The sequence below is a fragment of the Pinus tabuliformis genome, chromosome 9, assembly GCF_031772625.1.
Source record: "Pinus tabuliformis cultivar Carrire ecotype Pingquan chromosome 9, CPIR1, whole genome shotgun sequence".
In the NCBI taxonomy this organism is placed as follows: domain Eukaryota; kingdom Viridiplantae; phylum Streptophyta; class Pinopsida; order Pinales; family Pinaceae; genus Pinus; species Pinus tabuliformis.
The window spans coordinates 734,526,793-734,545,295 of NC_142307.1; the positions used below are offsets into that span (position 1 = coordinate 734,526,793).

At 39.1% G+C, this 18,503-nt stretch overlaps 1 pseudogene; it reads right to left on the bottom strand.

The window, feature by feature from the left end:
• Positions 1-17,374: 17,374 nt before the first annotated feature.
• Positions 17,375-18,091, bottom strand: LOC149150794 (putative pectin methylesterase CGR2 pseudogene; annotated as a pseudogene).
• Between the last annotated feature and the right edge of the window lie 412 nt (positions 18,092-18,503).

Below are 18,503 nucleotides of genomic sequence, written 5' to 3' on the forward strand. Positions count from 1 at the left end.
AATGGAGCGACCAGTCTCCCCAATATAGGGTGTCCCACAGGAACATGGGATCAAATAAACACCTTTCATATCCTTAGGGTCGATAGGATCCTTCACAGATCTTAGGGACCTACGAATGGTGTTCAAGGGCCTAAAGGTCACAGGGATACTATGCTTCCTGAGAATCCTTCCAATTCTATCAGTGGTCCCTTGAACATACGGAAGATGGACACCTGGAATCCGTTCCTTCGGTTCCCTTTTAGTCAGAGAGTTCTTGGAAGCTTTACGAAAAGCCCTCTGACCCAAGTATCTACTATAACCATTCTCAACAAAGACATCAAGCAGATGGGATTTTTCATTCTCAAAGCTCTTTTTGTCGGAGATCCTTAGGGCCCGAGTAGCAAGGGTATTGAGAACACCCATCTTTTGAGCCGGGAAATGGTGGGAATTGGCATGAAGATACTGCTCCGTATGAGTTTTCTTTCGAAAAACTTGATGGGCGAGGGATCCATCACTATTCTTAGAAATAAGAATATCAAGGAATGGAAGGCATCCATCAACTTCTTGCTCCTTAGTGAACCTAATGGCTGAGGATTGATTGTTGAGATGATCAAAGAAGAGATCAAGCTCATCCTGGCCATGAGGCCAAATGACATTGGTGTCATCCACATACCTTCTCCACAGCTTAGGCAAGAGCCGGGAAGAGCTAAGACCGGCTCTTGCCTAAGCTGTGGAGAAGGTATGTGGATGACACCAATGTCATTTGGCCTCATGGCCAGGATGAGCTTGATCTCTTCTTTGATCATCTCAACAATCAATCCTCAGCCATTAGGTTCACTAAGGAGCAAGAAGTTGATGGATGACTTCCATTCCTTGATATTCTTATTTCTAAGAATAGTGATGGATCCCTCGCCCATCGAGTTTTTCGAAAGAAAACTCATACGGAGCAGTATCTTCATGCCAGTTCCCACCATTTCCTGGCTCAAAAGATGGGTGTTCTCAATACCCTTGCTACTCGGGCCCTAAGGATCTCCGACAAAAAGAGCTTTGAGAATGAAAAATCCCATCTGCTTGATGTCTTTGTTGAGAATGGTTATAGTAGATACTTGGGTCAGAGGGCTTTTCGTAAAGCTTCCAAGAACTCTCTGACTAAAAGGGAACCGAAGGAACGGATTCCAGGTGTCCATTTTCCGTATGTTCAAGGTACCACTGATAGAATTGCAAGGATTCTCAGGAAGCATAGTATCCCTGTGACCTTTAGGCCCTTGAACACCATTCGTAGGTCCCTAAGATCTGTGAAGGATCCTATCGACCCTAAGGATATGAAAGGTGTTTATTTGATCCCATGTTCCTGTGGGACCCCCTATATTGGGGAGACTGGTCGCTCCATTAATCAAAGGATTAGCGAACACGTAGCGGACCTTAAACATAGGCGAGCTAAGTCTTCCGCTTTAGCTGAACATGCTAAAAAAACCAATCATCATGTTTGTATTGAGGAGGCTAGTGTTATTGCTAAGGTTTCACATTTCCATCATCGTAAATTTAGGGAAGCGCTTGAGATTGAAAAAAGGCCATGCAATCTCAATAGAGAGGATGGCTGGAAAATCAGTAGGTGTTGGGTCCCAGCGCTCTCTTCCTAGTTGGTTTTCCGCCCTCCTCTTTAGGTTTTTTACTTTACTATTTTATTTTTGTATTTTATTTTTATTGAGTTCTTTTTGGTTAATTTTACTTATTTATTATTTATGTTTAACTAATTTATATTTATTTAATATTTATTCATTGATTTATTTATTTATTTACTTTTTATTTTTATTTATTTATTTTTATTTTCTTGACTTTTTATCTTTTTTCTAACTAACCTAACCTCCTTTTGATCTTCTATATAACTATCTTTCCTTTTAATTATTAATTTTTAATAATATTTTTAAATAAGATTAATTTATAGGCTTTTAATTTAGAATTTAAGGTCCTTTATTTATTATTATTATTATTTTTATCTTTATTGTTAATTTTATTTTATTTATTATTGTTTAACTGATTTATTTACTTTTTATTTATTTATTTTTGTTTTTACTTTATTTTTATTTATTTATTTTTATTTTAATTTTATTTATTAGTTTTATTATTAATTTTTATTTTAGCTTAGATTTTTTAACTAATTTTTCTAACTAACCTATCCTCCTTTTGATTTTATTTATTTTTCCATTTATTTATTAATTAATTTATAATTTTTAATATTTTTAATAAGATTAATTTATATATTACTTAGGCTTTTAAGGTCCTTTATTCAACTAAATTTCCTTCTATATGTTAATTAGCTTATAATTTTTAATAATATTTTTGAACTTTATTCCCCTCATAAATATATTATATATTTTTTTTGTCCTTAATATTACTAATTAAACTATTATAATAATTTTGATCCCGGTCCTAGAGTCAAACTAGCCGTTGGTCTAGTTAGCCATTGGAGGCTCCGCTCAAACTATTTAACATGCTAAGCTGGATCTGTTTCTTCAACTTGTCCTAACGATGAACCACACTAGTTGGTTCGAAACGCGTCGACAGATGTGTTGATGTCGAACATGTCATGGAATCCTTTGATCGAAGGTCAATGATGCAACCTATCGTCGAAGGTGAGAAACCTGCCATTGAGGCATGCAAATCCCAAGGTACTGACAATTTCTAGATCATCTTTCTAGATAATGAGCTGAAGTCGATAGAAAGCGATCCGTCGTAGGCAAGCCCATAACACGAAATCATAGATCAAGTTTGAAGAAATATAGTTGCAAGGACTGACTCAGGGATGGTCAAGATGGATGACAAATATTTTGCAGATGAGTGGTTTATTTGCACTAACCTCTTGAACACATAACGAAACTGTAAATGGTTTGGTGACAATTGACCCAAAGCTAATACCTAGAAACCGGCTGAAGACTTTCAATATGGTTTGATTAACTGTTAGGCAAAGGATTTCCCAACCCAGGTGAACAAAAAGTGTCGTGTTCAAGAGTGGTTAATTGTTTTTCTGAGACACAAAGTATGACAAACAGGTTCATTTTTCTCTCTTTTCCCCCACCATTTCTGGCAAGTACCTCTTTATTTTTGACAAGCTTAAGGAGGATAACATTTGCTTGATTATAAGCTCATCCTTTGGATGAGTCCAATTTAGTTAAATTCGAACCCTAAGAAGGAGTGGTCTGTTCCTGTTTGTAATTTAACAGGTCCTTTACTGTTAAGTTTTAATGAGTCCAGTATAGGAGAAACTCGGCGTTTTTCAATTTTAGGGAGTTTGAAAAAACTTAAGAAAACTCCATGGTTGTCCTTTTTCGTAAATTTGTGTCTCCCAAGCCCAAAAAAGTATAAAATAATACTTGAGAGAACTGCTTGACCATTACGATCAAGGAGTACTTTTCATAATTAGTGTCTCTGATCCGAAAAAGTAAAAAAACGATCAATGACATGTCGTTTTATAACCAATATTGAATTTGAAACGACAAAAATCCGGCAATCTTTTCATGTTTTTACGGTCAAAAAAGAGTTGTAAGTGGACCGTCTTTTTAATTCCGTTTTAACGAGCTTAAAAAGAAAAATTTGGCGATCTTTTCATTTTTTAGGAGTTAGAAAAGAGCTTAAATGTGACTCTAATGTTTTTTGTCAAAAATGACCAATTTTGCCTGAAAAATCCATTATCCTGCACAAAAACTCAAACATTACTCATACTTGTTTAAATAAATAAAAATGCTTCAAAAGTTACCTCTTTAAAGTGAAAAATAAACAAATTAAAAATTCATTTATTCAAAAAAGCTTATAAAAAGGGCTTTTGTAAATTCATTTTTACCGTTTGACTTCAAAAAAAGAGCTTTTGGTAAGAAATTTCCCGTGAAGATTGCGGAAAATCCGTCCATTGGAATCGAACACCGTCACCTCCAGGTAATCCACATCATCTTATTCTTGCATTTCATCTGTTTGAATTTTTTTTTTAGGGTTTTATTTTCATTTTTAGGAAATATTTAGGTTAAAAGACCGCGCGGGGGGGTCCGCAGGCGCCGGATGCGAAACCTGCGGACCCCGACTTTTTCGCATGCTAAAAAAAGTCAGGGGCCCGCACCTACTGTATAGCCAGAGTGCGGACCTACGCACTGTCTCTAACATAGAGGGTGCGGTCCCCGTAGCATACGTTCTAACATTCCAAATTTTCAAATATTTGCCCAAAAACTTTGATTTAAGATATTCTAATCCGCCTTTTCTTTGAATGTAGGGTATACACCATGCTTGACTGGCGGGAACGGGAGCACGAGGATGTGGACCTCGCCGCGATTAATCATCAACCTTCGATTGATGCATTGAAGGCATGCGGTTTATTCAAATTCTGGGCCATACCTGGCATGAGGGCCCAGGTGGACTTTTTGCAGTGGCTGGTAGACAGGTGGAATGTACAGGACCAATGTTTCTTTATTGGTGGCCACCAGCTTGAAATGGAGCCGGAAGACATTTACTTTTTGACTGGTTTGCATAAGATAGGTGAACAATTGACTCTATTTGGGGCTAGGGCAGGTGGCCAGTCTATCGATAGCCTCCAGCTAGAGTCTTGTGACGACCAAACCAAGGACAAAGGGATTGATATCAAAACCATCTCCCGTCCTGAACTCAAAGTGATTGAATTTACTATCACCAGGCTCTGTGGAAGCGCAGCACTACATATGGCCACTGGATCCCAAATGCGGATGGTAGTAGACTGCTTTCGAGGCACCATCTTCAACTGGTGCGAAGCTGTGTTGGCTAATGTAAAAGGCCAACTGACTAGAGCAAAGAACGGACAACTGAAAAACTTTGGATATGGTTTCTTAGTTGTGAGCTTTGGTCTAGAGAGGGTCCCAATGTTGGTCCCACAACATCTTTCCGTTGGAGCTGGACTTCCCTGAGAGCCCAAACTGATGCGTTGGGTTGCAGTTATGGCCCGTCATCCTGAGGAGGGTTCAGAGGTTGTTCGATTTCCTCCTGAGTATTTTCATTGGTTGGAGAACCAAGTTTTTGCTATTCAGGATTTTCCTTATGTTGGGATGGATTATCGTGGTGACCCAGACATGGCTCTTCCACCAGGAGAGCAATGGGATGACTCATGTAAAATTATTTTCAACCTTTTCTAATTTTTTTTTTTTTGTTTTGTTTTTAAATCGTCCCAAAATTGATTGTAAAAAGTTTCAAATGCAGATGTAGGTCCATGACGACCAGCCACTCTCCGGCCCTATGAGAGGAAACAGCCAGCTGCAGCAGCCCTAGCCCCACGGGATGAATCTACAGAGACCTTGGCCGAATTGGAAAACCATCTAGAGCGTTTGACAGCAGACATTCCAGAGACTAGCATAGATGATATTCCTCTTAGGCTACAGCGCTATGTGATTGGGGTCCCAGGACCTTTCAGGAGGTTCCTTTGTAGGGTGGCCCGTACAATGGTTTCTTATCGTGATCATCACCAGTGATAGGATGATTGCCTGTTGTAGACTCATATAACATTTTTGCTTTTTGTACTATCATTTTTGCTGATCATAAGGTTTTTTTCAACCTATGATCGAAGACGATGTATATTTGGCACACTTCTATGCTATGCTATATCACTATTACTAGCTATCTTGTAAAACATGTTATGGAATGTTTTTAAATTTACTTGCTTGATTATTGCAAATGTCTACTTAACATTCGAGAAGAAATTGCATCTGCTAATGTATTTAAATATCTTGGAATATGCTGATATTCAATGTAGTCAAATTCACGTTCCAAGAGATGAACTCTAAAAAATAATCTTAATAACACTGGATTTCTAATGGCATAAACTCTATTAAGCTGCAATACAACGAGTTCAGAATCTAACCTCACAATCAAACTCCGAATCCCAAATGAGATGGATTCAGATAATAACTCAATCATTGCACTATACTCTGCAATTTTGTTCGTTGTTTGACCGAGGCTTACCCCATGCATAGATACCAACTCATCAGAGGGTGAATAGATAACCCAAGCTGCGGAAGAAATGTTTCGTGTATTACGACAAGCACCATCAGCAAAACCAATGTATGTTTGGAGAGACGTCAACATCTTCAATATCAAGAGTAAAATCAAGATAAGCAGGAATAATGGCAAAAACACTCTCTAAGCTAAGCACACTTTTTAATCTAAAACACACCAGCTGGAAAGAAAACTAACCTAACTAAAATCTCCACACCCAGATTTAAACATAATATCTCTTCAGATAAAGACCATTTCTGGGCTTACCTAAAGAGACCCCATCAAAGTCTACCAATTCATAGGCCCCTTTTGCCAGTTTTCGCTTAACAACATAAGGACCATGCCACATGGGTACGAATTTTCTAGCGCCTAATTTATCATTTGCTTGATCGTACAGTAAGACTAGGTCTCCTTCCGAAAAATTGCGAGGTGTAACATTTCGATCATACTGAGCTTTAATATGTTTGGCATGAGCTTCGATTGCTAGTGCAGCATTATGTCGATTCTCATCTAGCTGAGCCAAGTACAACAAACGTTTTTCCTCTTCGGAAGTGGCTGGAAGTAATTCTATGGCCATTTGCAATGACAAGATTTCACATTCAATGGGTAACATAGCTTCCAAATCGTAAACTAGTTGGAAAGGAGTGAAACCAGTTGATGTTTTTACTGAGGTTCGATACGCCCAAAGCACTGAAAATAGCATGTTATGCCAATTCGACCTATGAATCCCAATGATTCGTCGGATCATAATGACTAGAACTTTGTTGATGGCTTCAATCAGACAATTAGCCTGTGGATAATATGGATTTGAACTATTGTGACACAGGCCAAGTTGGTATGTTAGTTCAGTCATCATAATATTTCGAAAATGATGCCCATGATCAGTGATAATCGCTTGTGGAACACCGAACCTAGCAATTATGATTGAAAACAAAAATCGCAGTAGTTTTGCCATCTGCCACAAATGTAGGCATCGCCTCGGCCCACTTGGTAAAATAATCTACCGCAAGGATGAGATACGCATGCCCCCCGGCCGAGTGAGGGTTACATGTAATAAAATCGATACCCCATTTCGCAAAAGGACCGACGGCAATTATAGGGTGGAGAGGAGTAGGTGGATCGTGCATCTTTCGATCAAAATTTTTGCAGTTGTGGCATTTTCAGACCGCGTTAATACAATATTTAAACAAAGACGGCTAGAAATAGCCAGCGCACAATATCTTTTGGGCTGTGGCAAACCCAGACATATGACCGCCACATGCTCCAGAGTGACAGTCATTTAGAACCCTTTCATCTTCCTCATGAATTAAACAACGTCGGAAAACGGAGTCCGCCCCATGACGATAAAGTGTATCTCCAATAATTTTGAATTGTTGGGATTGGAATCGTATTTTCCGATGCTGAGTTATTGAAATTTCAGGCCGAAAGGATTGGGTTTGGAGATAAACTATGATATCCCCATACCATGGATCAAGAGTGCTGATTAGAAACAAGGATTTGTCCGCAATGGGCTCTTCTGCCACAGTTTCGGTATCAGCACGCGGGAAGTCACACATCAACTCCGCAAAAACTAAAGATTTCTTTGACTTAGATTTTTCAAACTCCAAGTCAAATTCCTGCAGGATAACAATCCATTTGGAATACTTGCCCCCTAGAAATTGTTTGGTCAAAATATAGATCATAGGGTTGCAATCGGAAATTACAGTAGTTTTGCGTAGTAAAATGTAATGACGAAAACGTTGGACAGCTTGAACAACTGCCAGGGCCAATTTCTCCACATGTGAATATTTTAGCTCAGTTGGATTCAAAGTGCGACTAAGGTAATAAATCACATGTTCACTACCGAATTCATCTTCCTGAACTAACACCATTCCAATGGTGGAATGAGAGGCGACGAGATATAAGAAGTAGTCCTGGTTGTAGTTGGGAGGATGCAATAACGGTGCATGGGTCAACGCGTGTTTTAGTGCATCAAAAGATTTGTCAGCTATCTCATCCCAAAAGAATGGAGTATTTTGTTTCAACAACCTGGTAAAACCCTTTGTTATCTCAGTGTAGTTAGGAATGAATCAGCGTAAAAAGTTTGCTTTCCCTTGCAAACTTTGGAGTTGGTGAAGAGTCGAAGGAGGAGGCAATTTGACAATGGCTTCAACCTTCGAGGGATCGACACGAATGCTCGCTTTCGAAACAACAAATCCCAGTAACTGACTCGTTTCTATACAGAAAACACACTTGTGTGGATTCAACCTAATTCGATAATGCCTACACCTCATAAAGATTGCTCGTAAATGGATGAGATGATCGGCTTGATGTAATGAATGAGTAGGTAAATCATTGAGATAGGGTTGCACAATGTGCTTGATGTCATGAAACGTGTAAGACATGTCTCTTTGAAAAGTTGCACCGGCGTTCTTAAGCCCAAAAGGTAATTTGCAATAAGCAAATGTCCCCCATGGACAAATGAAAGCCGTTTTTGGTTGATCAGCAGGTAGAATATTTATTTGATTGTATCCGGAAAAGCCATCCATGAAGGAGAATATTTCACTGCCAGCACAATCATCAATAATTTGATCAATATAGGGAGTTGGGTAATTATCTTTTGGACAGGCTCGATTAATATACCTATAATTGATACATATTCTTATTGTTCCTTGCTTTTTGTTAACAGGAACAATATTTGATACCCAATCCGTTAATGGAATTGGATAAATGAAACCTGCTTTAAGTAATTTCTCAATTTCTACTTTAATAGCAGCAACTTTTCGTGGGTGGATCTAACGCAAACGTTGCCGGACGGGTTTAGCATCTGGGTAAGTTTTGATTTCATGAACAACAATTGCTGGGTCAATTCCTGGAATTTCCTCATATGACCAGGCAAACACGTCACGGAATTCTTGAAATAGGGCCTTATATGTTTGAATTTCATCTTCCGTACAAGAGGCACCTATATGAATGTTTTCAACAATTCCAGGTTTTACTGAAATGTCAATAGGAATAGTTCAAGAAATATTTCCCAAATTTAAATCAGAATTAGGATTTTGCAATGGATTCTGAGGTTCCTTGACATAATCAATCATAAAAATAGATGAAAAATCATTTTCAAAGTGATCAATCTCAGGTAAAAACGAAGATCTATGATGAAGATCTTCCCATGGTAAATCATCAACAGACAAGATTTCACGAATTTTCTCATCAGTGTGAACAAGTTCGGGAAAAGTTGTTGAATCTGAGTTTGATGTTGAAAGTGATTCTTCATGGACTACATTCATTAAGTCAATTTCGGTTGAAGAAGGGTCAGAAAATGACTGTACGACTTGATACGCAATTTAAATTGGACTCAAAGGCATAGAATCACCAAATGAATCTATCTCAGATTCGAAAGGTACGATCCAAGGATCATCATAAACAATAGTGTCTGATGAAATTATATGAATGGTTGCAGTAGAAGGCGATACATTGGGAGGAGGAAATGAAGAAGTTCCTAGTAAACCAAAATCTTTAACTAGTCCTACTCCAACATCCTTATAAGGGATGGTTGTTTTGCCGACATGCTGGATACTTTCAGAAGAGGCTGGGTCAGATGAAAAGTAAGTTAGTTGGTCTATAGTTACGATCTTTCCATTATGAGGAAACTTTATAAGCCAAAAGACCGATGAAACAGCAACAGTCATAGCGTAAGACCAACTACGACCCAAGAGAAGGTTGTAATCTAGAGGGGCATCAACCACCTCCACATCTAGATTAACAGTTTTTCCTTCAACCCCTATAGGTAAATCCTGTAGAATGCCAAAAGGATGGAACCCATGGCCATCAAAAGCCTTTAGAATCGTCGGGGATTGATTAAGTGTAGGAGAACCAAGCGATCTCCAACACTGGATCGACATAATACACGTTGAGGCTCCCTCATCAATCACAGTCCTACAGCAAGGTCTGTTTTTGACTAACACTGGAATTTGGAAAGCCATTTGATGAGGTAAGCGAGGTGTACTATTTTCTAGACCGAAAATTATAAGGTTCGAGTCCTGAATATCAACAGCTCCTATAGCCGACAATAGCAATTTACACTGTGCTGGACATGATTGCAGCACCTCCAAAGCCGACATTGCTGAAGGTGAAATAACCAAATCTTCAACAATGTTATAGTTCTGAGCAGCTCTCGCATGTGGATTGAAAGCTGACTTTCGAAGTATACCCTTGGCGGGCGGTTTGATTACTAAGTCTGTGTTAGGTTTCTCGATCTGTAGTGGATCGGAACCGCGAGTTGAAGTTGATGGGTTCGAATTAGAAGATTCTGCTTCCTTACCACCAACAGGACTTTTACTTCGATAATCTTGCGATCGTGTCACAATCCTAACATGGGACATCATCATTATGGGTTCTTCTGAGGCATTTGAGGAAGAACCTATCATCTTACTGTCTTGACTAGGAAAAGGATCCTTCAAAACAACAGGCGTTTGAGAACCTTTGACGATTTTCGCAACCTCAGTGCGATGAGGGAAGTCTCTTGTAAAATGCTCTTCATCACAAATGAGACAAGGATAATGAGGTTTACGTTTCTCATCAGTAGATTCCATTTTTCTGGTTTCTCTTTCGAATTTTTATCTGTTTTATTTTTCTTCTTCCCTTTCTTTTTACTGCCGGATTTTGATTTGGCTGTAGATGACTCTACAACATGAATATTAGCAGAAATTTTCGTGGAAGAATCTCCTGTCGGGGAATCTGGTAAAGTTATGAGAGGAGAAGAATTCTTGGAAGAATTCTTCTTACTTTTGGTATTAACTGTACCAATCATACCATCAGCGGCATGAGACCCTGAAGGAGCTACAGTTATTTGATTTTGTTTAGGAAGATCGGGGATTTTCTCGTGTAACGTACTCGACTGCGTATAAATGAGGTCAAGGTACTGAGCTTGAGAAATTACTTGCTCTTCAGTAACGACTCCTGCCTTAGCTACATCCTCAGTGATTTTAGGTAATAAAGATTTGACAAACCATTCTGCTAAGATTTGATCCGGGATAAAAACTTTCACTAAACACCGTCGACGTCTCCATTCATGAATGTGATCTGAAATGTAAGTGGACGTTGACTGCTTTAATGAAGTTAATAATTCCGTGCCATTGTCATATCTGATAGGCAACTAAAAATGAGTTAAAAACGAAGTAGCTAGCTGACTAAAATTATAAAAAGTGGGTCGCGGTAACTCAATGTACCACTTGGCCGCAAGACCAATTAGAGTGTGCTGAAAAAGCCGTAAATGAATTGAATCATCTGAAATGGAGTTAGATGCACACCAGAGGTGATAAGTCATCACATGGTTTGACGGATCCTCTCCTGATTTTCCTTCAAACTTAGGAATATCACTGGGCAACTTATTCGGCATTGGTGGCCAAAACGAAAGATAATTAATCAGATCGTTCGTAAGGCGTGACAAATCAGGCAAGTCCAAAGTTGCAATGAATGGTAACTGATGATTAGGGTCACGAAAGCCCTGGGTCATAAGACCAGCCCCAGGAGGAGGATATCCAGGATAACTAGGAATTGGAATTGCATTTGGGATATTATATCCTCCCGAAAAACCAAGATTAACCGGACTGTACTGGGGTTGTTGATAAGTATATCCAGGGTATGGTTGATACTGATAGACTAGGTTCTGTACAACAGGACCGAATTGGTACTGTCCCTGGTACGGTTGATAAGTAAATTGAGGTTGACTTGTGACAACTGTACTTGGACCAGGTTGTCCTACAGGCATTTGAACCAAAGTCTGAATTGTGGGTCCAGACTGAGGTAAAGATGCTTGATGAATTGATGCAGGAACAGTAGAAACCGGAGCTGTCAATACTCTAGAAGTAGGTGGGGTAGATGGAACAGATGTTGCAGAAGTTGCAGCAGTCGTTTGAGGTGGAGTTCGAGGCGAACTAGGCCCAGGCTGAGAAACTACAGAAGGTGCAGAAGTTTGAATAGTAGGCTGGACAGGTTGCTGGGTTGAACCAGAAACCAAGGGTTGTCCAGATTGAGATGACAACTGCAGATTCGGTTGCAAGATTTGTTGAGTTTGAGATGGATCCAACACTAGGTTCATTCCGGGGTATGGACCCATAGAAGGTTGAGCATATTGAGGACCATAACCGGGTTGAGGGTAGGGTTGATAATTCAAAGGTACATTTCCAGTTCCTTGGACAAATGATTGACCTAAAGGTGGTTGGAAACCTTGGGTTGGGTACTGACCTTGAGGTTGATAACCTTGAGGCACGTACTGATACTGGGGTTGACCTTGAGGTACATATTGATACTGGGGTTGACCTTGAGGTACATACTGAGTCTGGGGTTGACCTTGAGGAATGTACTGTCCTATAGGTATGTACTGTCCTTGAGGTTGCCCCCCAGGCGGTAATTGGGTACCTTGAGGTTGCCCCCCAAGCGATAATTGAGGACCTTGAGGCTGCCCCCCAGGCGGTAACTGGCCACCTTGAGGTTGCGGATTTGGAATGGTACCTGACATCATAAGAATATCTTCTACACTCAACGGCTTAGTTCCATTATTACCAGTTAATAACCCTTGTTTAACAGGTTGAGGAGATGCTCCCGAAAAAGTACCAGTAAGTGACTGATACCCAGAGGGAACAGAAGGACCGCCATATAAAAATGTTTCTGGAGATTGAGAAAAAATGGATGACTATCTTGACATATTCAAAGGAGGATAATAACCTCTAGGTGTTGGATGAAAAGGAATGTGAGGTGGTGAAAAAATTAGTCCCCGGTTTTCCAAAAAATTGGTCAATGAAAGATACCAAGCGTCCCTCCTAGGTGGACTGTAAAAGATTGATTCGCGCTCCCTAAGTTCTATAGCTGGTTGATTTTCAGGGATAGGTATACCTTCTTCCGGAGTAACAAGTTCTTCAATAGCAATAAGTCCAGAAGGAAGATTTTGGGTAATGATTCTTTCTACCCTGGGTGAACCAGGACCACTGGAAGTTGGAGAGGCAAATCCTGATGATGGAGTAGCAGCATGTTCAGTTTCAGGTTCAGATATTTCAGGTTCCTCGGCTAATTCACTAGTAGAAGAAAAACTACCAGTAACTTCGAAAAAAGAAACAGGTTCAATAATATACTCTGGTGCTTGCACTTGATAATCAGGATGTACAACTAAAGAAGACTCTCCTTCTTCAGGTGACCCAACTCTACTGTCACTAGGAGTTACAAGGGCTCGTAGCTCTTCAAGCTGGCTTGGTGAAAACTCAGGAGGTTAGCCCCGAAGTCTACGGGACTTCCTCGGTAATTCAGCCACGATTAAATATTTTAATTACTTCACACGCAAACAAAGAAAAATCTCAATGAAAACCACCTAAAGTCTCTAAAGAACCAAACAATTTTGAATCACACGCCTAAAGAATCTAGGAGGTCAAACCACACACAAACAGTAACTTTCCGTACCGAAAACACTAGTTGGTGATGAAATCCAACATCGTAGAATTCAATACAGAAATGGCGGTTGAAACAGTTACCTCGGCAGCCTGCTTAATGAATAGACTGGCACAAGTTTCTCCACTAAACCATCTTGAGTGAAGAGAACCCCCCAGAAAATGCAAGTGAGTCTAGCCGACGTCTGCTCCAGGTACAGTGGGATCTTCCCTCCACCGTCACCTTAGGAAAGAATCCTATAGATTATGGTCACTATGGTTACCAACGGAAACAAATATACCTGGGGGAACAGTCTGTGATCCGATACACACGCAAGGGCAGAGTAGCAAGCTCAATCCCCTTGAAGGCTCCTTGACATAATCCAAGGTTTACCAACAGGTGACGCCAGGCTCCTCGACAATGGTTAATCCGAGGTTTACCATTTTTAATACGTGTATATCTGCTATCTTTCCCAATGAGGAAGGATTGATTACCCCACTGGTTCGGATATGACCTCGTGCTTGAATCCTTTAAGAGGAGCTTCCCAGAGCATAGATGTAACAATTGGAATTTATCTCCTACCGCAAGATACAACTACTTGTTTGTTTTACTATCTTGGAGAGTTAATTACTCCCTACTCCAAGATACTAGCCTAAGCTATGTTGGTGATAAAGGGCCCTAGAAATAAAAATATTACTAGATAGATTTTACTTTAAGTGTTATTTTTATTGGTTTTTTCTTAAGTAAAAAGGTGCAGATATGAAACTTTATGGTGTGAAGACTCGACTCCAAAACACTAAAAATGCAATTAAGATGATAAACAATCCTTTTTCTTCAATGAACTTCTAGCTAAAAAAAGAGTTGAGAATGCAAATGCTTGAAAAAGCAAATCTTTCCTTAACAAACAACTAAAAAGAAGAACTTTTTGTCTTTTCCAATAAACTCAAAAACGAGACAACTAGTTATGCTCACGAAAATTTCCCTTTCTTTTCAAACACTCAAATACTACGAAAACAATTTTTTTTCAAAAGAGATTTTTTTTTTTAAATTTTTATAAAACACTCAAAACTATTGAAAAATTTAATCTTGAGATCTATAAATTCTAAAAAACGAATTGAAGTAAAAGCTTACAAAATTTCTTTTCAAGGATGTTTTACTTAGTTATGAGCAAACTAAGGACTAATTTGTCCAGAATCACAAATTAATCAAAAAACAACCAGCTTTTGTTTTCTTTTTTTAAAAAATGAAATCCAAAACTTTCAAAACAAGTTCTTTCGAAGCTTCACAAAGAGAAAAACAAGATGTATTCCTCAACAAAGGCAGATTTTACAAATCGGTCAGACTCATAAGAAGACCAGCAAAAACCAGGGTGATCTGAGGTTTCTAAGGCTTCTAAGCTCTGAGTTACTACAAAGACCAAACAAAAATCAAGCCAGGCACACAAAGCTTCTAGAAATTCACCTAAAACCTAAATGCCAATGGAATTAACCTACGAAAAGTTTTCGACAAGACACGTGCAGATCTGGGCAGAGGCTAAAACATATAAACAAATCCTAAGCTGACTGAATGAGAAAATTTTAAGTTTTTCAAAATTTTGACAGGGTCCGCAGGCTCCCAGTACAACCAGGTGCGGTACCGCTCTGTGTGTAAAGAAAAAGTGCGGGGATGTCCGCACTGTGTTACAAACAGAGGGTGCGGTCCTCTTCCAAAAGTGTGAAAAACAAAAAATAATTCAAGATCTACAGAACCTACCCAATCCCACACAGCAAGCAAAAACCAGAAACAGAGAAACAGTTTCTCAAGTCAAAGTAAAAGCAAAGGCAAAAACCAAAAATTCAAGTCCCCAGTGGAGTCGCCATTTTTTTTGGCAGATGAATCGTTCTTGCGGACAAGACCGATCTCCTTAATATCTAATGATATCTAGAGAAAAGCAAACCAAACAAATTCTATCTTTCTCTAAATATGCGATTTATAAATAAAGGTTACTAGGTGTTTTAGGCCTACATCGGGTCCAGTGCTAGTTTGTGGAAGCCACGCTCCGTTTGTCCAAATGAGCTCCTTTGTAAAGAATCTGCAAACACAAACATGCACACATATCAAATAACACCTAAAAAGCCAATATAATAAACCATATTTATCATGATGATCAAGGAATTCATGAAATAAACCATAGAAGACAATTTATTGAGAAAAATGAATCTGATTGTATTAACTTTAATCAAAGAAGAACTTTACAACCTTGGTGCCTTGATGCTATACAAGCTCCTTGTTGGGTTGTGTTATATTCTTTCCACGTAGTTAATAGGGGGTTTGAAGGGCACCCGTAACCCCACTTTATGGGGTCCGGGGCAGCACCCCGGAAAATTTTGGTTTTGGACCATATGTTAGGTTGGGCGGACCCACCTATGGTTTTGTGCATTATTTTCGCACATGTTTTTTGGACGCGATGGATTTCGGTCCATGGTATTGGATGCTTCGGCATGTATAAATATGTATTGTAACATTGAAAGGAACATAATGAAAAATCAAGCTGGTAGTCCCGATTTTGGGATCCAGGGAAAAATCTCTGTGCATATGTGTTTTATGGGTTATGCTCTCGCATTGTTTATTTTCTTTGTCTAAGAATTCGTATGCAGGTAATTTCTGTACAGGGTTAAAATCTACACTCCTCCCAGGTGTTATCTCAAAATCAGACTCTAACAGGCTGCTGTGATCAGGCAGACTTTAAGTAACTATTTCAAACCTACTTTAGGCTGAGGCTTTGCCTCCCCAACCTGGGAGGGCTCTCTCAAAGGATTAATGATCTTTGATTATGGTAAAGATGGCTAACTCTTGTGAAACAAATGTAAAAATATGAGTGGTGGAAACACAACTAGAAAGAATCCATTGGGCTTATGGAGTCAAATTCGTTTCAGAATAACAATGACATCAACCTTACATAGAAGTCAGGGCATACAAAATTTAACCATTCAGAATACACCAGAAACATACAGGACAACACAGTTTATAAATATGTGAAGGAAATTAGAGCACAATCAGTGATTTCTAAGTAATCACACATCTATACCACTGCAAATATTGAAGAGAAGATAATACACAACATTCTGAACAGTAAACTCCTTCTGATTCCTGAGAAGTAAAGCCAAGTCTTGTATTACTAAAACAGAGTCATATACATAGCACAATAGCAGAGCTTTTTTTTAATAAATTTCCAACCCTATTACATTGCTCTTTCTCCTATATATAGAGCTCTTCTACCTAATTGAGATTCCTCCTCAAGCATGAGGGGAACTCGAATTCTCACTACTCCCACCATCATCTGAACTATGGCGAAACTTGCACTCCGCACCTCTTTCACATTTACCCTTACTGATAAAATCGAAGCATGCACCTTTTGAGAACGGATTTTTGTTATCTGTATCCTAAGGCACGCAAGCCTGATGCAGTTATTGCATTGCTCTTTTTAAAACTAAGTGAAGTCAAATTTGTAATTTCAAATGCTGCCAGTGATTGCAATCTTGCTTGTGTAAAGATGAAAAATGTGCTCCTTGATATTGCCTACTCTAGAATTCAAATAATAAGGCCTGTGAGATATTCTAGTTCAGCAACAGAAATATGTTGTCAATAGTTAAAATTCCGATGCTGTAAATTTAGACAATTTTGCGATAGTGAAAGCCCTGAATCTGTCGATCGAAGAGTTCCCATGACAGAACCAAGCGGTTGAGATTGAATAGCAAGATATGTAGGTCCACCACCATGCCCAATACTTCTTCCACGGCCATGGAATAGGGTAACTTTAATGTCAAATTCTTTACAAGCAGCTACAACATCTTCCTGTGCTTTATATAATTCCCATGCAGCAGTGAAATGCCCTGCAACTTTTCCTGAATGAGAAATGAATAAATTGAACAAAACCTTTCATGATTTCCAACATGACCGTCTTTCATTGCATTAAACAAACCTCAACTTGGAAAGCATGCAAGCTATGGTTCTTAAATCGAAAGATCTGGGGTCAGATGAAATATCTGGCAAACAGGTTTATAGGACTTTTGCGTCTGAAGCAGCTCAAATTTTCTGGTCATGCTCTCATTTTCTTGTAGTCCCAATAACTCGAAGTATCTTTGCCACCATGATTGAGTCCGTAAAATTCGCAGGCCTTCCAGCTTTGCTCAGTTGAATAGCTTTTGTTGATTTTGAAGTATAATGACCTGGAGTGCCAACAAACAGAACAAGTGCATCAACTGAGACTCTAGCAAGCTCTTGCAATGTCTTATTCAGATATTTCGGGGACAAATAGTCCGGGGCATCCGAAACAAGCACAATTGGGAATGACTGTGCTTTGTAAGGTAAAGGAAATTTGATGTCGGCAACCTGTACCCTTTCGAATCAAATTCTTGCAGGAATTGTCTAGTGTGGATGTTATATCAAATGGCTCAATACCCCAAGCTTCAGTGTCATCTTCCTTTAACAATTTGAAGGTTACAGAACACGTGTCAAGACCGACATGTAAGACCTTGCGCATGTTATCCCCGTAAACTTCTTGCAAAAGTGGTAATGCTTTCCGGATCTATGAACCACAAGAAAGTTGTTCCCCATTATCAATACTGAGAGCCTCCCTAGATATCTCTTCCCTGGAGTTTTCTTTGATTGCTGTCCCTGAACCACTATACATATAGCCAGGAAGAAGAAATGCCCCCAGGAGGAGCAAACAAATCCCCGATTTCGTAGCGCAACCAGTGCAAAATATGGATTTTGCGCTACGTAAACACCTAAACAGAGTTTATGCGCTACGAAAACTCCTAAACGGTTTCGTAACACATAAGAATCTTCAAAAAAAGCTTTACAATCAAACTGCTGTGAATAATTTGGAATTTTTTTTTTTTTTTTTTTTTTTGAGTGATAACACCAGGGTCCAGCAAGAATCTCCTCTACTTTGACAAGTTTCACTCTCTTCCCAAAGAAGCCAAAAGGTATGTAATCTCTCCTCTCAAGCTTAACTAGGAAGTCTCAATTCCAACAACATTTACCCTAAAAAATGTTCAACTTTCAACCTCCCTAGCAACCAGCCCAATGCCTCAATTTATAGTGCAAAGGAGGGAAGTTACTAGGTCCACCTTCAA